Genomic DNA, 22,254 nt, shown 5'->3' with positions numbered 1-22,254 from the left:
TCAGGGTAGGTAGCCAATAAAAGTAAAGTATTACTAAAATAAAAGTTATTCTTCCATAGGGAGCTGTTTGAGATGAGAGAATAACACACACACACACACACACACACACACACACACACACACACACACACATCTATTTCAACTTGCCTCTCAAACTCTGTAAAAACTCTTGATTCCTAGACATCAAAAAATCAGGTGAATTTAGTTTGGGGGTTTTTGTCTCCTATCTAGGTTTACACCAAACAAACTTCATCTCTGTGGAATACTGTAGGAGACATGGTTAAAGATTTAGAAATTATTACATCTCTTAAATTTATGACAAGTATTCCAACAAATAGAACTCCTCAAATTGGATAACTTACTCAGTTGGAATTTTTTTGGCATTTAACTTTAGAGGGAAGATACAAGAGAAAATTAACTCATACTAGTAATTAAGGGTACAAAAAAATGAAATTTTCAGATAATGTCCTTGGGTTTGTAAAACTTTATTCCAGTCTTTCACAGTTTTTGTATTTGTGACTATAATTCTAGAAAATAAGAACTAATATTCATGGCATAAAGGCATGGGAAAATCCCCCAATGTTTAAAGGAAATAGGATTAATGTTTACACAGTATTAAATTTACTAAATATGTAGAATGTACATGTTCACATTAGAAAGAGCTCACCTAACGTTGATACATTAACAAACACCAATATGTATATATTTATAAGCATATATCATAATCTGTATCATGTCTCTTCATTCAAACTCAAGTCTAAGAAGATCTATTCTTAAATACTGTAAAGGTCCTGAATTCTAAGATGGTAAGAGAGTTCTCTCCCTCTTGATTAAAAGGAACCTTGAATCTCTGAGCAGTGAGATAGCCAAACATCTCTGAGACCTTCTCTTTCTGGAGTTGGAACAGTTCTGTCTTTATTGAATTTAGTAACAGATGCTCTTCTACTCAGAATTCTAAAAGGCTAGGCAACCATAGCACTAGGTATGAACCTAAACGAATTAACCTTGCCACAAGCATCCTTCAACTATCAGGAGTACTAGGCCCAAACCTTTGAGAAAGTGGTACCTCTTAGACATTTGTCTTTCATACTGTATTGTGGACACAGAACAGCCCTGCTTTGGGAATATTCTGATGCTCTGCCCTTTGTAGTGTCACTGAGCAATGTACCAGACCACATCCAAGATCATTCAGAGGAAGAAAAGTGAAATCATAAAGAAGTCTGCCAACTGCAATACTCTGATGGATAAGGCAAGAGGGAAACATCTTTCAACCTACCCTGAAATGGTGATTGGTTTACTCTCTGAAGCATGAGGACTGAATTCCTTACAATATTATTTCCGCTAGAATTCTGCTGTTGCCTTTTTGCATCAAAAAAAAAAAAAGTTCCCTTTGTTAAGCTTAAAATATTTGTCTTAAAAGAATCTTCCAGCAATGCAGGTTCATTATACAAGAATCCCAGCGTGAGGCTAAAATGATTAAGGTCATGGTTATAAATTATTCAATCTTCAGAAAGTATTTCTTGACCACTTACTTTGTGCCAGACCCTGCACAAGGAATTGAATACAGCAGTGTCTGGGGTGGAAACAGCTCCTAACGTCATGGAGTCTGCAGTCTAATAAAGAGGGAGATAGCTGAATAATTACAACTAAAATGATGGTTATAAAAAAACGTATAAGGTACAATAATAACAAAATCTCAGGCACCCTGTCTTTGGAGATATCAGGCAAGATGTTTACTCCCAAAGTGACATTTAAGCTGAAATCTGAAGAAGGAGTGGAAACTGGTCACATGAGTATGCAGGGAGGGGTGTTTCAGGGAGAGAAATTCCAGAAAGAGGGATGACTAGCTTGTGCAATTCAAAGACCATTGAGAAGGTCACTGTGCCTGGAGCACTATGAGCAAAGTGTGGTGGCAGAAAATGACCAGGGAACATAAGTCAGACTCTTTATGACCTTGGAGGCTCTTAAAATGTTGATCATTACTTTAGGGGCACTGTGAAGCTTTGAAGGTTTTAAGCAGGAGAATTAAATGACCAGATTTTAAAAGAGTGCTCTGTGTTCAGTCTGAGGTTTGTCCTCAATGTGTAGAAAGAACACACAAGTCTCTTCTCTGGGCAGAAAATGCAGGACAAATGCCAGCCTACAAGGATAGATTGGGCAAATGTGCTTATCGCAGGGCAACCCATCCTCACCATTAGGAACAACATCCAAACATGTTCTTCTATGACCGCACACAGACTCATAGCCTGCCACATCTCAGTTTCTCACAAGAACAGAAATATTACTTGCCCTTCATTGACATTGACCAGCACTATGATATAATAATATTCTCCTTGGAGGTTTTAATGGCCTGTTCTGTAACTCAGGTCATAGCCCAACTTGCAGATAACTTTCTGTCAAAAATCAGACACCAATATATCATCAAAGAGACTGTATTCCTCTGCCTCAATATTTTTGCCTGGAAATCAGTTGATCTTTGGTTTATAGCCCAATCTAGGGTTGCTGATTTCTTCCAACTTCAGAGGTTGGTATTTGGTTCCCGCATTAATTACAAAGTGTATTTGGGAAGATCATGTTGGGCTACTTAGTACACTATCTAAGGAAGGAGATGATATTCTTTTCCTTCCTTTGACCCCCAGCATCCTCTCTCACCCTTTCTTCTGGATTCAGTAGTTTAGGAAATGGTCTCAGGCTATTCCAGGTTTGGTAGCTATCCCCATGCTCAATCACAATCATCAGTCTCAAATGTGTGGCTGTCAATTTACATTGGCCACATTTGAGCATCTTGGATTCCATCTACAACCAACCAGCACATCTTCCAAAACACCTGAGAACAAAGGGCTGTGCTGTGTCTTCAGAAGCATAAACGTCCTAAAAGAGTTGTTCACCAAGCATGAGTTCTATGTGTTCTCTTGGATCCTGAGATCAGGATGATGAGACAGAGGTTGGCTGAGCTCTGAGTTCAAGGAGTCTGCCTCTGTATTATCAAGGCCCATCAGGAGACCAAGTCTAAAGTCTTTTCTTGCTCCAGGATTCAGCTAGCCTCCTACTTAATACATTTTTAGGTTATCAGATAAGAGAGAACTTTGAGTGGTTGGTTTTTGAGACATCAGAGCTTCCAAACTGATCTTCATCAGAGTTTCACATGTTTGAACAGTGAGAAGGCCAATGCATGTGAAGAGGAGTGATCATAGAGAAGAATAGTAGGATTTGAAGAGAAATTTAGTGAGAAGCCAGATTATCCAGACCTTGGAGGCCACTGTAAGGACTTCAGCTATTACTGGAAATACAATAAGGAGTCATTGCAGGCACTTGAGCAAAGGAGGGACATGATCAGGATTATGTTAAAATCTGCCACTTGTGGAGGATAGACTGAAAGGGGCAAAGGAAAGAGGTAAAAACCAATTAGAAACAATTGAAATAATCATGGCGAGAATGGATGGTGACATAGCTCAGAGAAATGGTTGTGAAGGTAATGAGAAATGGCTGATTACTTTTCAGTAATTCTGTGTCTGTCAATCCAGTGTAGCTATTACCTCATGTTAACAAATAATAAAATTATAAAATAAAATAAAACAAAATAAAATAGAATACCAAAAAATTTTCTGATAGCCCTAGGCCATGATGATGTACAAATTCTGGATAACATAGTCAAAGGCTCACTTCAGAGGGTATCTAAGATTCCAAACTCAATAGCGTGATCACCTGACAGATCCTTTGACCCTCTCAGTTGGGGAAGCAAGAGTTTGGGGAGATTGGGTTTGACCTCAAACGGCAACAGAGAAAGAGAGAGACGGATATACAAACAGACAGGCAGGCACAAAGACTGTGGAAATTGTGAGACTTCAGTGCAAGTATGTATATGGCCATTTGCTTCCCACAATTTGATTGTCTTTTGGGGTCACCAGAGCTCTCTTGCTCCACAGTGATGTTATTGCTCTACATGTAAGTCAGAGACAGGGCAAAGGATAGAGACACAATGTAGGTACCATTAATTTGGACCTAGACATCCTCCACGTGGGGTCTGGAATCCTGGGAGAAAATGTAAGATTGGGAAAACCCAGCACCTTATTCTACTCCCTAGAAGAGTGCATTCTCTGGCTGCCTAGAAGAGCCAGGCACATTGTTTTTCAATTCTTTCTCCTTAGTATGACAAAGGTCTCTGCTCTCTGTGGAGTCAATTTTCTGTATGCTTCATTTTCCTGGAAAACATAATGCTTTAATCATTCCCCCTTTCAAAATGTCTCTTCTAAAAGTCAAAAGGGTGTTTTTCTTGTCTAGCTCAGACACAGAGTTTACACACTGCAGCTCTGACAAGATGGGAGGACTTTCTCCCATGTGCTGGGTCACCAAACACCCTCCCTGGTGGACTTAATCTAATCCAGTCCACCGAGGCCCCTAAACTGGCCAATTGGTTGTCATCACTAATTAAAGAGAACATTTTAAAGTCATTTCATGAACGATTCACAGACATATCTCAGTGTCCTTTGTATTTGCGATGGCATTCACAGAAGTGAATGTACTTGAAAAATGTCCCACAGCTCCCAGGAACTACTTCAATCAATATTTGCTTTTTTTGCTTGTCCTTGGCCCTATCAGGTCACCTTATCCTTGAATTCTGGAAGATTTTTGCTCTCATTTCTCACAATTTACTTCTAAGTTAATCCTCTCTTCACCAGTTTTTCCCTAAATCCCATGATTTCTGTTCTATTATTTTTATGTTCCTGAGCCCTATGGCACATCATTCTAAACCATTTACCTGTCATAACTCACCATCATCAATGACTTTTACAAAATGATCTCCAAAAGTATTTTTAAATTCCCATCACCAACTCTAATGGCAATGAACCAAGCCCATGAGAAGTTATTAAGCAACTGAAGAGACATTCCTGAAAACCATTACCAACTGGGGTCCCACACATTTTTCATAGCCATAGTTCAGAAGGCAAAACATTTGGCATCACTTGGCATCAAGGTTAACATTTTATTACCGCACTTTCTCCTAAGGATTGTCTCAAGATTCCAGCTCGCTCATTTTAGATGCTGGAAGACAGTAGCTGTTAGAAAGAAGCTTGCATTGCTTGCTTAGCACGCCTCCCAATAGGCAGCTCTACAATGTGAAGAAGAGTGCCATCAGCTCCTTTTGTGATATTTCCTCTTGACTCACCCCTGCTTGGGCTGACAGAGGGATCAGTGCCTTTTTCACTGACCTGGTTTTCCCTGCTGCTGCAAAGAAACAGCACAGGGCTTTGGTACCCCAACTGTACCTCAAATAAAGGGAAATATGTGCTTCAAGAATTAAGTCTTTCTGGTTTGCCTCTTGATGTCTGGGGTAGATGCCAAGGCCCAGTACAGAACAGTCCATGCAAGGGAAGCTCAAATACTTTGCTAAGCAGCCGTACCTTATCAGCATCATGTGTGTTGTGGTTATAGAATGTGTGTCTTGACAGTTTCAAAAGCATGGTGGGACAAGCAAGAAAGCAATGAACACATGGAAAGGACTTTACCTTTAGAAGGCTGTTTTATTAATGTGTATTAAATACAGAAACTGTCTTGAATTGTCTGTTCTTAAACAGAGTATCTGACATCCCTACTTTAGGTTATACTTATGACAAATGTACAAAGTCAGTAAGATAGAACAGAATAATAATAAATGGCTTTTTCCCTGTGTCAGCCAGGGATTTTCTGTCCCAGAATTAGATCTTTAGAATTCTAGAGCTTTGGGCTATGGCTTTATCAACGATACCAATGAGATTTCCAGGTTCTAAAGAAGGAGCAGGTAGAAAATAAGCCTACTAATAGTTTGTGAAAAATAGGCACCAGATAAAAGGCATGGGTTACAGGAGGACAGCCACTAGAGAAAGAGGCAATGGAGGCAAACAAGTGAAGATGGGAAGAATGTAATTAAGGAAGGCAACTTCTTCTTCCACCACTGAGCCAAGAAGACACTTCAAGTTTATTTAAAAAAAAAAAAGGAAAATCAATGGATCCTTGTCCACAAATTACACATCTTTTGGCCTTGCTCACCATTCTGACCAATCCCCTTTTCCTGCACTCTACTGCATGTGGAACTGAAGCCTGTAAACTATTTCTTTATGCTGTGGCACCACTGGTCTATGGATTACAGTGCACATGTGTCCAGTTAAAGAACGAATCTTTAGGGCAAGAATCAATCATCTCTCCCCTCCAAGTGCATTCTACTGCTGAGAAACTTAAGGGGGTTTAGTAATTGGTCCAAGATCACACAGCTGCTAGGCAAAAGGGTGAGATGTAAGACCAGCTCTAGATGGTTGCAAGTCTCAAATGCAGCACCATGTCTCATGTAAAAGGTGATCAGCCAGTATCCTTTGATGGACTGCATGGTTAGAGAGTAAATAAAGTTAAAGAAAGAAAAAAAGAATTTGGGGGGACCTCCCTCGTGATGCAGTGGATACGAACCCGCCTGCCAATGCAGGGAACACGGGTTTGATCCCTGGTCTGCCAAGATCCCATATGCCACGGAGCAACTAAGCCCATGCGCCACAACTACTGAGCCTGCGCTCTAGAGCCCACGAGCCACAACTACTGAAGCCCACGTGCCTAGAGCCCATCCTCCGCAAGAAGAGAAGCCACCGCAATGAGAAGTCCGCACACGGCAACGAAGAGTAGCCCCCACTCACCACAACTAGAGAAAGCCCGCGCACAGCAACAAAGACACAATGCAGCCAAAAAAATTAAAATTAAGTTTAAAAATAAAGAATTTAAATCTAAAACACTAGCAATTTGAGAAGAGTATTTCCGTAACATCCAATTTCATTTTCTAGTTTCCTTAAAAGGACATAGGAAGGGGTCCAGGACTGGATATAAGAGGAGCATTTCTTTCTAATTCATCAAAAACTTAGAAATCTCCTTTAGTAAGTCATTGAAACTCACATGCTTTTCTCTGAAAAAAATGAAGATACAATACTAAACATTAGTTTACGTTTCCCAATTAGTTTAGAACCTTAGATGATTACACTGTACCAAACATGAGAATAGTAACTAGAATTTTAGGGCATGTATTCCAAAATTCTTGATTATTTATTTTAAAAATCGACAAATAAATAGGAAAAACAACCATGGGTGTAACCCCTCCCACCTGACCTGACTGCCTTGGGATTCACTGAAGGGTCTCAGCACAAAGATCCAGAGAAAGATCTAAGAGCCCACCTACAGCCTGCTTCTCCCTCAGTTTCCTCAAGAGATGACATCAGGGCTTATTTAAGTGTGAGCTGACAATCCTGACCCCCACACAAAACCTGAAAGACTAAGGTTGGTAAAAGGAAGAAGTGTGCTCTCTGGACACCGGGCAATTTATTACCGTTAAGTCAATCATACTGAAGAAACACTGATTGATTGCCAACTATGTTCCAGGCACCCTGCTCTGTGTTGTGTATACAATCATGAAAACGATGAGGTTCTGTCCTCAAGAACCTTTCAGAAATCCTAACTGAATCCCAAGCTGACACAATGGTGTTTTTATAGAATAGAGTGAGGGCAGAAATAAGGGAGGAATCAATGCTACTAGAGAAAAAGAGAGAGTTCTGAGACTTGAAAGGTGAGTAGCAAGTAGGAAAAAGGCATAGAAGCAGTGGGGAGAGCATGCACAAAAGAACAGTGGCATGAAACACACAGTAATGTGAATAAGAACAAATAATTTAGGGAAGATAAAAGAGCTGGGTAGTGCTGGAGAGGAAGGGAACATGGTAGTGTCTCGGAAGGAGGCAGAGGTTATATCATAAGAGACCTATAAACCTGATAAGAAATTTAGGTTTTAACTTGAAAGCTATGGGGATTAAAGAGAGTTAAGCAGGAAAGTGCATTTTAAAACACTTAGTCTGGTGGAGCTGTAGAAACAGAGTATAGGAATAATCCATGAGAGTTTTGAGGGCCTAGACTGAGACTTTAACAGAAGAGGTTGAAAAGTATAGGGTAGATATCACGGTGGCAAAATCTACATGATTTGAAAATCAATTCAATGTTTGTAGATAGGGACTTCCCTGGTGGTCCAGTGGTTAAGACTCTGCACTTCCAAGCAGGGATGCAGGGGACGCAGGTTTGGTCCCTGGTCGGGGAATTAAATCCCATGCGGCGTGGCCAAAAAATATATATATCTATGTGTGTGTGTGTGTGTGTGTGTGTGTGTGTGTGTGTGTGTGTGTGTGTGTGTGTTTAGATAGAAGTAAATTAAATAGGTGAGAATTTAACTCAGATGTCTCGTTTGGATAGCAAAATTATAGGTGATGCCATTCACCATGGTAGGCAAGACATGTGTGCTGGGATACGGTTAATAAAATGAGTGTTCCATACGTTAAGTTTATGGTATCTGGGGAATGGAAATCTGAGCGAAGTTGTCCAAGGTCTTGAATAGACAGAGGTTCAAACCAGGGATCCAGATTATCATGGGTACACAGTTAAAACTTTGAGATCAGATGTCATCATTTAGGGACAAAAGTATTAAGTAAAAGAATAAGAATCTGAGGACAGAACTCTCAGAAATAGAGAAGGAAAGGGCAGAGGGAATGAAGCATCAGCGAGGAAGGAAGATAACCATGGGAGAGTGATGTCCTAGAAGTCAAGGAAGGAGAGGGGTCTGCAGGAGGAGGGGGGGTCATCGATAGTATCAAATCTCACAGGGCAGATGAGAAAATAGCATTATATTTGTCAGACAGAAGATATAAATACCCATTTCTAGGAGCAGAGTGAATGGGTTCTGAAAAAGTGAAGATAGAAAATAGAGACTACTTTTCAGTATGCCTGGTTGTAAAGGGTGCCCTGATATAGGGCTCTAAGAAAAGGAATACAAGGGGCTGACAGCGGGGTTAATTTCTAAGTGAGAATAACTTTAGCATGTCTCCAAGTTGTTGAGAAGCTAGTGAAGAGGATAAGTTTAAAAATACAGAAGAGGGGTAAATATAGAAGAGATGAGAGAGGATGAATGAGCTTAAGATCAGCTGTAAATAGAAGCTTCTTTCCGTAAGGCTGGAGGGAAGAAGTGAAGATGTGAGTGAGCATGAAGTTTATCCCACTTCAACTTCAATTATCTTTCGGATGCAGACAGCAGCTTTACCAGCTAGAAGGGAAAAGGGCAAGTGCAGAAAAAGGGGCTTGAGAGCAGTTAAAATCTGTGATAAACATGTGGTGACTGGGAGAGGAAACTGACCAGAGGCAGACAAAAATTTTGATGAGTAGTGTAAATGGTCCATCTGAGGCTGGAGACCATTAAATGATCCTGGTACCAAGAACTCAGATGTGTGATTTTCTCTAAAGGTTAGAATGATTACGAGATTTGTATGATGGAAAAACAGAGGTAATCATTAAACACACGGGGAAGAATTTGGTTAAAGCAACAAATTGTGGGGTCTGTTCAGAATTGATAAGAATGCTAAATCATAAGAATGAACAGGGAGGAAAAAACTGAAAGGGCTGAGGGACTAGAAATCTCAGTGCTGGTAAAGAACAAGCAAGCGGGGACTTCCCTGGTGGTGCAGTGGTTAAGAATCCACCTGCCAATGCAGGGGACACGGGTTTGAGCCCTGGTCCAGGAAGATCCCACATGCCACAGAGCAACTAAGCCCGTGCGCCACAACTACTGAGCGCACGTGCCACAACTATTGAAGCCCGTGCATCTAGAGCCTGTGCTCTGCAAAAAGAGAAGCCACCACAATGAGAAGCCCGTGCACCGCAACAAAGAGTAGCCCCTGCTCTTCACAACTAGAGAAAGCCCGCGTGCAGCAACGAAGACCCAAAGCAGACAAAAATAAATAAATTTATATTTAAAAAGAAGAACAAGCAAGTGTACTAGATATTTAACATGCAGGAAGGATGGGATGAATTCATAAAGGAATGTTACTTTTGGCCTCCACTTCTCCTTTAAACCTGTCAGGTAGGGGTATGGGGTAGAATGTCCTCTGCTCCTAGAAAAGCAGGCTCTCAACTCTACTGGCCTCTCTTAGGTAGTGAAAAGTTCTACAGATCCTTTAATTCACAAACATTCCAGTAATCAAAAATGTCCATTTCAATATCAATCCACAATTCAATTCTCATTGAAAGATGAGGCTTATCCCCTTCCTCACCTTGAATTAGGGTTAGTTATAGGTGAGCTGTCCACCACTTGGGAAGGTAAGTTTGTGGTTGGCTTCTTCTCTCTTTCTCCCCACTGGCTAAGCTATTTCAACTCTTGCCAGAATGGAAGCAGAGCCAGGCTGAGGGCGAGTAAGGGGGACTGGAAAGACCTTATTTGACTATGTCTGTTTAAAGAAAGCTTCATGCTCTCTGAATCCAGCAAGTATTTAAAGCTTATTCTTCTCCCAAGTCATGTTTGTGCCTTCACAGATGTCCCTCCTGGGCCTCCCTGACAGCAATTATCAACATGGACATAATCCTCTCCTTCAGCCAACTACTTCTGATTCCCTCTGAATTTCTGTCCTGGCTTTTTACTGCTTGATGCCTCACCTGGCAAGGCAACATCTTTATAGAAGAAGAGAGGGAGAAATAAATAAATAAATAAATACACACACACACACACACACACACACACACACACACACACACACACACAATCTTATATATACTCACATATTTATTTCATTTCTTCCTGTGAATTTAAATTACTATCTGATGTTATTTCATTTCAACCTGAAGGAGCTCCTCTAGTATTTCTAGCAGGACAGGTCTGCCAGCAACAAATTCCCCCAGTTTTTGTTTATCTGGGAATATCTTTATTTCATCTTCACTTTTGAAAGAGAAGTTCACTGTATATAAGACTCTTGATGAACAGTTATTTCTTTTTTTGTGTGCTTTCTACAAATGTAATTTTTTTAATTTATTAGTTTTTTAATACACAAAATCAGTTGGAATGGTAAATTTTCACAAACTATGTAAATTAATTATAATCGTCAATAATTAAAATAACACAAGTTCACAGACATATACATGGACACTCACACTTGTTCTAGATTGGATTCCTCAATACATAGGGTTCTCCTGAACCCAAACTTTTCTTGCCAAATTCCAGGTTGAGAGTTCACCTTTTCCAATTTCACATTTTCTCAATTCTTCTTGGAATTCTGTGGGTATTATTTTCCCCTTAGACCAGGATTGTGGGGTCTTTAAAAACTAGAAACCCTAAGAGATTTCTTACTGCTGAAGCACCAGCAGATTGTGTGGTGTGATGTGATGGACACAGAAGAAACCCAGGAGGGTTCTTGATAAAGTAGATAGACTGGAAAAGTTTTCTTAAAAAGATGAGAAATAAGAGACCTGTTTCTTCTCACCTTCCTCCCTGAGTGGAAACCAAGAGCCAGGAATAGGCGCATTTGAGGCTTTTTTAAAATTAATTTTTATTAGAGTATAGTTGATTTACAATGTTGTGTTAGTTTCAGGTATACAGCAAAGTGAATCAGTTATACATATATGTATATCCACTCTTTTTTAGATTGTATTCCCACATAGGTCATTACAGAGTATTGAGTAGAGTTCTCTGTGCTATACAGTAGGTTCTTATTAGTTATCTACTTTATATATAGTAGTATGTATATGTCAATCCCAATCTCCAATTTATCCCTGCTAGCCCCCCCCCCTTCTCCTTTGGTAACCATAAATTTTTGTTTTCTACACCTGTGACTCTATTTCTGTTTTGTAAATAGGTTCATTTGTACCATTTTTTTAAGATGATGGAGAGTTATTTCTTTCTTTCAACACTTTGAGTATATCATTCCAGTGCCTTCTGGACTCCACTGTTTTGGGTGAGAAGTCAACCATTCATTGTACTGACATTCCCCTATTGTAAATCAGTCACTTTTTTCCTGCTGCCTTCAATATTTTCTCTTTGTTTTTGGATTTCATCAGTTTCACTATGATGGCCTAGAAGGGTGTCTTTTATTTTTATCATAATTGGTGTCTATTGAGCTTCTTGGATTTGTAAATTAATGTTTTCATCAAATTTGGGAATTTTTCAGCCATTATTTTCTTAAGCATTTTTTCTGCCCTCTTTCCTCTTTCCTCTCCTTCTGGGAGTTCCATTACATGTATATTGTTACACTGATGTTATCCCACAGGACTCTGGGACTCTGCTTATTTTTCTTCTATTTTTTTCTCTATGATCTTAAGACTTCTCTAACTTCAAGTTCACTGATTATTTCTTTTGCCATCTCAAATCTGTTTTGAGCCCATCTATAGAACTTCTCATTACAGTTTTGGAATTTTTAATTCAAGAATTTTATTTGGTTCTTTCTTAGAGTCTATTCTCTCTTAAGTTTCCCTATTTGTTGAGTCATTGTCATAATATTTTTCTTTACTTTTTTGAACACATTTATAACAGCTACTTTAAGTCCTAGTCTACTAAAGCCTACACTTGAACCTACTCAGAGTCAGTTTCTATTAATTGGTTTCTCCCTTGAGTATAGTGTCATACTTTCCTATTTCTGTGCATGTCTCATAATTTTTAGTTGAAAAACTGACATTTTAGATAACTTATTATAGCAACTATGAATTCTGTTTTATTTTTCTGAGAGTTGCTTTCATTTGCCTGGACATAAACTGCAATGCTTATCTGCCCACAATGTGCACTGAACAGAACAGACGTCTCTGTTCAGTTTTCTTATTCTTATTATTATATTATAGTCTGTCTTTTTAGGGGTCATCCTTGTGGCTACATACCTTTGTGGTCAGTCAATAATTTGTGTTGAGACCTTCTGCCTATTGATCTGTACTTACCAGGAAGTACATTCCAAGTTGCAGCAAATTCTCAAGTCTCCCTTGACTTATAATTTATGCTGCAAAAAAAACTGGGATAAATGTAGTTTCCCAGTAGGCCAAGGGTTATGGAGAGCTTATCTACTCAGCCTTTTTAGAGTTCTCTCTTTTCCAGGACCACCTCCTCATTAAATTTCTTGCTAGTCCACTGCTCACCCTAACCAGGACCACAAACTTGGGCAAGCAAAACTACAAGTTTTCCCCATTTATTTCCTACCAAGTTCTTCACTTTTATTTGACAGGATTATAGATTTTTGCCTCCTTCCCCAAATTGATTCTGCCCACTCTGACAATAATGCTACTAAATTTTGCAGCCAGCTCTAAGCTGGTAAAACTATACTTCTTTCCAGTTGTGCTGGGGTGGGAGAGAGGCTGAGAGCAGTCTAAGCAAAAAGGTGTTAGACTCCTGCTGTTCTTACCCAAAGCACTCCAGTTTTTTAAAGAATATATGCTTCTCCAAACGTAAGGTAGATAGCTAGTGGGAAGCAGCCGCATAGCACAGGGATATCAGCTCGGTGCTTTGTGACCGTCTGGAGGAGTGGGATAGGGAGGGTGGGAGGGAGGGAGACGCAAGAGGGAAGAGATATGGGAACATATGTATATGTATAACTGATTCACTTTGTTATAAAGCAGAAACTAACACACCATTGTAAAGCAATTATACCCCAATAAAGATGTTGAAAAAAAAAAAAGAAAAGAAAAAAATATTATAGCATTTACAGCAATGGATGTTAGCTAGACTTATTGTGATTACCAATTCACAAATATATGCATATATCAGATTATTATTTTGTACACCTGAAAGTAATATTATATGTCAGTTGTATCTCAATTTTTTAAATAAGATAAAGTAAATAAATAATAAATAAATTATTTTTATATTTAAAATATATATAAATATTATATTTATTTATAAATATAATATTTATTTATTTATAAATATTATAAATATTTTATTTATAAAATATATATAAATAACAAAATATTATAATTCAGAATCAAAAACTGCTAGTCTATGGCTAACAATAAGAAGAATAAAAGATAAAGAACTTATGCTTTATAACATGATATTGAATCAATTATGATAAGTAAAGGCAATATAATGGGATGGATAATTCTATACTCTTGCCTCTCAAGAACACTGAAGATTAATGAGATGATAACACAGTGCCATTTGACACAAAAGGTGATGAAGCTTCAACAAAAATGTGTCTTTATTAATGAGGAAACGTGTTTTGTTTGGACATTAAAAATTCTAAGCTTGGAATTCCCAAAAAAAAAAAAAAGAATATATGCTTCTCAAATTGTGGTCTACACAATATGGACTCTGTGGTCCAGAGTCCTGAAATATTTTTTCATTTTTAAATTTTGCCAGTTTGTCAGAAGATTCACCAACTTCTTCATACTACCCTAATGGAAGTCACTCTAGGCTGGTCTCTTAAAATTACATCAAGCTGACATTACCTGTTTGGTTATGACATTTGTTCCCTACAGTTTATGCCCTGTGCTCTGCAGCTGGAAGGGAGGCAGTACTTTTCCAGATACAGCCCACTTCCATGCCCCAAGATGCATTAGCTTTCTCAAGCATGAATCAAGCCTCACTAATCTGTGTTCTATATCTGTAGAGATTCCATAGCAAGCTCTTAATGTGGTCTCATTGGAGTTCCTCTTATTAGACTTGGAATTAGGAAGCACTTTCCTCCTGTAAATACACACTTCTCTCTTTTGATGGGGTGGACTCAATAGGGTAGCTTTCTCCAAAGAAATCCTCTCCTAATTCTCTTTAGGCCCAACAACTGAATACTTTTTAGACCTTTAATGTGGTTTATGTGTGAATTAAACTATGGTGACTTGACTTAGAATTCACTTTAGAAGGAAGCCTCTACTGTATATGGCCTCAACTAAAGTTGAGATAGGAAGAGTCCCATCTTAACATCCTGTGTCAAGAATAATCTGATGAAAGATTTGCAAATTCATAGGTGAGGTTAGATGGCACAAAAAAATACTGTAACATGGGGGCTTGTGTGTTGAGGGCTTACTCAAAACCCCAAAAGTGATTATTTTTCTAATTTAGGAACCTTCAGTTTAGTCCATCTTTAGAAATGGATGACACTCCCTTTTTTGTGGAAGGAGGCAACTCTCTTCATGTACTGCTCATGCAGACAACTAATTAAATGAAACTAAACGGTCCACAAACACAGAAAGTCTCATCAAGAGGTCCCTGTGGATGGTTCAAGTAATTATGCCTGTCAAGGGAAGATACTGTAGGAAGGATATTATGTTCAGAGAGCACACAGTGTTTTTAGTGTTAAATTTTGGCAGCCTGAGACATGATAGCATCCCTTAATGTATCACTGCCCTTAAGAAGATCAAAGGAGAAGAAACCTCTCTGCCTGCCTTTTTCAGAAGTTAAAAGAGATTTAAGAATGGAAGAGCTCAGTTGTAATGCAGTAAGTTAACAATGGATTACAAGGATCTAATAATTCCTGTCTTACTTTTATTTTACTCAATTAAGTAGGCAAAAGGCAAGAGTCCTATCTCTTAGAAAGCAGTACTTCAATACTGCTAATGTTGGTCCAGAAAGATTTGTTGAATGAATGACATCTCCAGCTTCCCTAGGGATATCTTCAATCAGAAAAGAAGACTTCAAATGAACAGTCATCTATATTGGGGGAGTAGGCGGATGTTGAGGATTTGGCACGCACATTCATAATAAGCACACTTATTTTACACATATAGGAATACAGCGCTCTGCTTAGATAGTTTTGGCATCTGCTAAAAACATTAAGCACACTGTTAGACTAATTTTCAGGTCTCAGTTTCTCCATCTGTATAATGAGAGGATTTAACTAAAATCACAGATAGGGAATAAAATTTGTCCACTAAAATTGAGTGGTAGTTGTTATAGGATTACCATAAAGAAAAGGATTTTTGAGCTCTACAAAGGCCTAGGGGAAAAGTACACTATGATGGATAAGAAATGTTTTCCACGGTCAAAGGATAGAAGAGTAGTGATTTAAGTTGCAATTCTGCCATCCTTGGAAATATATCTAAGGACTCTTACTTTAACATCCTATGATTTTATAACTGTATGATATAGTCTGTATTATACCTTCTAGAACAAGGCAGTCTGCTTTGTAAACAGAAATAGATCCATTCCACAGAGAATTGAGGATGAAACTGGTTTCATTTGTAGGTAGATCAGTTACTCATTTATCTGATGAGATTTGGGGAAGAAGAGTGGACACAAGTCCTCTTGCATCATTAATTCCAGACATGTTTTTCATGGGTCAAATTTTTCTTTTCTACAGGTTATATGTAATCACCCATAGGAAATTAACTTGCCACACTACAACGTAACTGAATAATACCAATGAACCCATATACTTTAATTGAAATTTTAACTTTATAAAATGCTTTCACATTTATTTTTATCCTGCATCATTGTCACTTCACAGCAATCCTCTAAGACAAATATCCTTACTCTTAATTCAGGGGAGGACTTGATGCCAAGGGAGGTTAAGTGAATTGGTTGCCAAGCCTCCCTGGCTAGAGATGGTAAGTGTTAGAGATGACATATGAATGCAGTGTATTTAACACCATGCCCAGAGATTTTTATACCACAGCTAATCCTTTTCAGAAAGTAGTTTTCAGTAGGAAGATGAGAAATGGCATAAAAGCAGGAGGTACCGAAGAAGGCGGGAAGGGAGGCTGGTGGTGACGGTGGTCAGATGTTTAGGGAAGAAAAGGGAAATCAAAATCTCTGAGCCACACATTACTGACTCCCACATTTGTATCTCAACATCCTTTACTATATACCAACTACCACCTCCACATCTCCATGAAGAGAACTCTTGATTTTCAGCCCACCCTTCCACCCCATCAAATCTACTCCTTCCACAGTTTTCTATATACCATTATATGGTGTATTAGCCTGTTCAGGCTGCCATAACAGTATACCAGACTGAGAGGCTTAAACAACAGAGATTTATACGCTTACAGTTCCGGAGGCCAGAGTCATGATCAAGGTGCCAGCAGGGTTGGTTTTGGTGAGAGTTCTCTTCTCAGCTTGCAAACGGTGGCCTCCTTGCTGTGTCTTCACATGGCCTTTCCCCTGTGGGTGCAGAAAGAGATCTCGGGTGAACACCAGTCCTATCAGATTAGGTCCCTGCTTTTATGGCCTCATTTAACTTTAATTACCACCCCAAAGGCACTGTCTCCAAATACAGTCACATTGGGAGTAAGGACTTCAACATATGAATTTTGGGGGAACACAATTCAGACTATAGCAACAGCATACAACATTTCATCTACTGTTCAAGTCAAAAATACTAGGAGTTATTCTTGATCCCTCTTTTTCTCTCATATCCCACATCCAATCAATGTACCTTTTTTTTTAACATCTTTATTGGAGTATAATTGCTTTACATTGTTGTGTTAGTTTCTGCATATAACAAAGTGAATCAGCTATACGTATACATATATCCCCATATCCCCTCCCTCTTGCGTCAATCTACCTTTAAAACATACCTCTACATCTGTGACATCTCAACACCTCCACAGCTACTACTGAAGACCAAGCCCCTCGATCTCTCACCTGGACCACTGCAATAGCTTCCTAACTAGTCTCCCTGCAAAGCTGTCCTTTAACCCTATAAATCAGATTATTCGTCTTTCGAAAATCATTAATGCTTCCCATATCACTTAGAATTCAATCCAACCCCTTCCTTAGTGTTAGGAAGGTCCTCAACAACCTGGCTCCTGACTATATCTCCAAAGTTACTTCCCCCTTGTTCACTAGGCTCCCCAGCCACCCTGGTTCTCTTGCTGGCCCTTGAACACTCAAAATTATTCCCATCCCAGGGGCTTGGCCCTTTCTCTTCCTCCTACCTGGAATGCTCTTTTCCAGAACTGCCAGTGACTCGCCCTTCATATCAGTCAGGTCTTACTCAACCGTCATCAACTAGGGAGGCCTTCCCTGACCAAACTAACTGAAATACCCCCCCAGCCCTCAAACTGTTAAAACCACATAGCTCACTGTTTGCAGTAACAGGACTCCACCATCCTAGGAAACTCCTGCCCAGGAAAATTGATTTGCAGACAATATTATTGCTTATTTCAGGAACTTCTCAATATTCATTTATCCAAACAACACTAGACTTCATTCAAGTAAATTAGCTGGGCTCATCAAACAGTTTCCTCTTAAATTCCAAATCCAAGCCTCTGGTGTGTTCAACAATCCCAATCTGGACTGACAATGAAAAGCCTGCCTTAAACTAGACTTCCCCAAACTCATCAATACCCCACCTTTTCCCTCCCTATCCAAGGCACATCTAAGACTGTCGTGGCAGTGCTCTTCCTTTCAGCACTGAAATCACAGTAGTGACTCATCTTTGCTTTAACAGCAGGTTATTTTGATGATTCGGGAGAGGAGCTGGCACTTGACTCTGCCCACCTTCCTTCTCCTTATCCTGTTTCATTTGTATTCATATCATTTATTACTAACAGGTACATATACAATCATTTATTTGTTGCTGATTTATTACCTTTTTCCTGGAATAGAACATAAGATCCATAATGGCAGGGATATTTTTTGCCTTATCCTTGGCAAAATTCCTGGAAACTAGGACACTGCCTGGCACATAGTAGGTTCTCATTAAAATTGTTAATAAATGAGTGAGCTCTGTAGCTTGGCAGAGTCAGGATTAAGAAGACAAGGCAGATACAGAAGCCTCTTCATATTCAGTGAGATGAACTGCATTTCTGGTCCCCTGGAAAGATCATAGAGGCTAGAGACTCTCCCTTTGATCCTGCACAGCACTGAATCACCAGGGCACAGATGCCATGGGTTCCACAAGGCTGGTCTCCTGGGGATTCTGTCCATTCTAGTACCCATGCCCCACCTGAGAAAATACAATCATCACCATTGTTCTGCTCTGCTTTCCTCTATTATCTTTATTCTAACTCCTTCCTTCCATCCAAGGAAAGAGGGACATGACAAAATAGAATATCTAGAAATATTTCTGGTGCTCTTTCTCCTGAAGTTTGAGCCCTATATAAAACCTGGCCAGAGTGAGGCTGTGTAAGAAACATATTTACATATTGGGAGAAGCATATATACGAGGACTGCTGGATAAAATTCAGGATGCCAACTTGATTTTGAATTTCAGGTAAACGATGAATCACATTTTAGCATATGAAAACCAATATTGCATGGGATATACTTACACAAAAAATTAATTTGTTGGACTTCCCTGGTGGCACAGTGGTTAAGAATCCGCCCGCCAATGCAGGGCACATGGGTTCAAGCCCTGGTCCGGGAAGATCCCACATGCCGCGGAGCAACTAAGCCCGTGCGCCACAACTACTGAGGCTGTGCTCTAGAGCTCGCGAGCCACGTCTACTGAGTCTGCATGCCACAACTACTGAGCCCGCGTGCCCAGAGCCCGTGCTCCACCACAAGAGAAGCCACCACAATGAGAAGCCTGCGCACCACAGCGAATAGCCCCTGCTTGCCGCAACTAGAGAAAGCCCACGTGCAGCAACGAAGACCCAATGCAGCCAAAAATAAATAAATAAATAAATGTATTAGGAAAAAAATTAATTTGTTGTTTATCCGAAATTCAAATTTAGCTGGCTGTCCTATGTTTTTGTTTGCTAACTCTGGCAACCCTAATCTATTCACTTATAAATGGGCACAGGTAATAAATATAAGCGGACAATTGAATGCATGTCCCCATATGCTAAGGATGATTGAGGCTTTTGTCAATTATTTTGTAAAATATAAATCCCTATGAAACAGTGATCTCCCATTAAAATACCATGCAAGTATAGCACTAAGGAACACATGCCAAGCCAATTAAGGCATGGTCGTCTCTAACCCTCTAGCTTTTCTTGATGTTCATACAGGAATAAATTAAGACACATAAATAAATGCTATGGAGAAATAAAGACCACCAAATGAGAACAAGGAAAGCCTATATTCAGAGTTTCTATAGCACAGGAGTCAGCCACCATCACTTACATTTTGGCAGAGACTCAAACGCAGGCAGTGGAGTGGGAAAGCTTTATAGTGGAAGAAAGGGAAGGCTTCGGGTATGCCCTGATTGTAGGCTGTTGGCACAAAGAAGCTGTAGGAGGCTAACCAGAAGCCGGGCATCCTACGTGATTAGCTAGGAATATACGTTTGGCTTTCTCCGGTTGGTCCTTAGTTGGAGACAGGGACAAAGGTTAGCGAAGCTGTCAGTTATTAATCAAGTCCTGGCCATTTGAGGCTGAATGTTAGGGGTGATTGTTTGGCTTCCTAGTTGTTACCAGACATAGTAGTCTGGCTTCCTACAAATCTGAGGTATAGTAGGCTGGCCTCCTGGGCTGGTTTCCTGGGCAGCTTACTGCAGGTTGTGGGTTAAGAGTTCTGTTTTTGTGTGTGTGGTCTGGCCATTGTCTGTTTGTATATTCAGTCTCTCAGTATGAGGCTGCACTATGCAATATGGCAGCCACTAGCCACATGTGGCTATTTAAATTTAAATTAATTAAAACATAAAATTTTAAATTCAGTTGCTCAGTCACATTAGCTACATTCCAAGCTTTCCATAGCATATGTGGCTGATGGACTACCAAATTGGACTGTGCAGATATAGAACGTTTCTGTCACTGCAGAAAGTTTAACAGAATAGATGACAAAACACTTTTATAACTTTGTTCATTAGACTTCCAAACCCCTCTAGGAAAATGCAAGCACCATTATCATCCTACTGGAAAATTTCCACCTTCTCCCTTCTCCCTCTGACTCTCATTTATTCTGGTTTTCCACAATTTCACATTCTCCATTCTGTTTCTTAATTACCAGACTGTGCCTCTGCCCTCTTTTATGCTTTCCCAGTTTGCTGGGTTGATGCTTTCCTTTATTCACAAATCATTTTGAAAAGTTACTCTAGTGAGTACTTACTGAATTACCTCACTAACTCTACTTTTCTAGAAATTTACCTCCTTCTTCACTAGCCACAAGGTTATTCCAGAAGCTGACACGTTCCTACAGCATGTCACCCCACAGCCATAGCCTCTGGTCTCATTGATTGGGTACCTGACACAGCTGGGCAATCAGTCTCTTCCCTGGGAATTGGAAAGCAATTCCTTAGCCAGAGCAAGCAAGAGATCTGTTTTCTACTGGGTTATCAGTCTGCAATAAGTAACTGTTACTTGGGAGCAGGTGGTACCAGCCATTTTCTACCAGGCCATGCAGCTAATAAGAAAACAGTGAGAGACAGTAATGAAACAGATGTACACAGAGAGAGAGGCAGAAAAGAGAGATGGAGAGAGGGCTTTCTGGGTTCCCTGCAGCATGGCAATCTATTGTTCCTAAGGTTCGGCTGCTTCATTGCCCTCAAATTCAATGACATAGTCCATTATCCCTCCAACAAATTTTCTTTTTTGCTTAGAGTAGTCTGGATTGATTTTCTGTTATTTGCAAGCAAAGAGTCCTAATCAATATAAACTGTAATCAAGGGAATTTGGAACTTGCCTATTTAGAGTCTTTTTCCTTCTCAAAGCATCACACATGATCATCAAGCCCTCCTTTACTGCAAGCTGGTACAGGATGTGTATGGCTAATCTCTTGAGAAGAAATAAAGGAACACAGGCCCTAAAGTGCAAAGTAGGATAGGTTTATTTTTAGAATAAAGTAGCTCAATTAATAATGCTTACTTTACAAGTCCTACCAGTAAAAAAATGGAAAAGGGAAAGAAGAGACAGGCATTTTCTATAATTTTATTTAAATCATTAAAATTCCATAATCATTTTTTGAAAATAGAAATTAAATTCTTACCTTTTATTAATTTATTATTTATTTATTCAATAAATATTTATTGAATATCTTTTATGTAGTGGGTACTATGAATGACACTGGGATTCCTAAAGTATAATTTTCAAAAAGCTAAAGTTCTTACTTTGTATAATTATAAAATGAATGCATGTCAAAGATTTTACTCAACTCATTAATGAAGGAACTGTTGGAAGGCAATCCTTCCTCTATTGCTCTGTATTCCTACACAGGGTGTGCCGCTGGAGCACCGAAACTGACTCGCTAGGATGATAGGCAATGTCTCCTTCCCCCCCAGGACCATCTGCTCTTCACATTCAAGGGTATTCCACATGAAGCTGCTTGCCTCCTTCATGGCAGAGGCATCTGCTCCCGTTCAATGATTAATAATATCATTCCTCTCTCTCCCAGAACCAAATGTGTACTTTCCAGGGTAGAGATCTTCCCCTCCTTCCAGAGAGGATTTGTTTACATTCTGAGTAAAAAATAATCTCTCTTTCCCTGAAAGGGGGAGGGGTGGGTGTTCCAGCTCCTATGTCAGTTCTGAGATTCATAATCTGGGGCTTCTCTCCTGCGGTACAGCCTCTTATATGCACAGGTGTAACCATCTGGCTCTCATCACATCACCTAGTAAGGTGTTGGGCTTGAGGAACCAGTGCTAC

General features: G+C 39.5%; 1 long non-coding RNA gene across 2 annotated transcripts in view; it reads right to left on the bottom strand.

The window, feature by feature from the left end:
• LOC307195139 overlaps positions 1-22,254 on the bottom strand; it is a 138,953-nt gene that overhangs the window by 72,035 nt on the left and 44,664 nt on the right. For both annotated transcript variants that reach the window (XR_013830728.1, XR_013830729.1), the window contains exon 3: positions 16,775-16,888. This is a non-coding gene — a long non-coding RNA (uncharacterized lncRNA). The remainder of the gene's footprint in view (positions 1-16,774; positions 16,889-22,254) is intronic.

The sequence above is a fragment of the Stenella coeruleoalba genome (assembly GCF_951394435.1).
Source record: "Stenella coeruleoalba genome assembly, chromosome: 12".
NCBI classification, from domain to species: domain Eukaryota; kingdom Metazoa; phylum Chordata; class Mammalia; order Artiodactyla; family Delphinidae; genus Stenella; species Stenella coeruleoalba.
The sequence above is the reverse complement of the archived record's forward strand: the minus strand, read 5'-3'. Positions and strand labels throughout refer to the sequence as shown.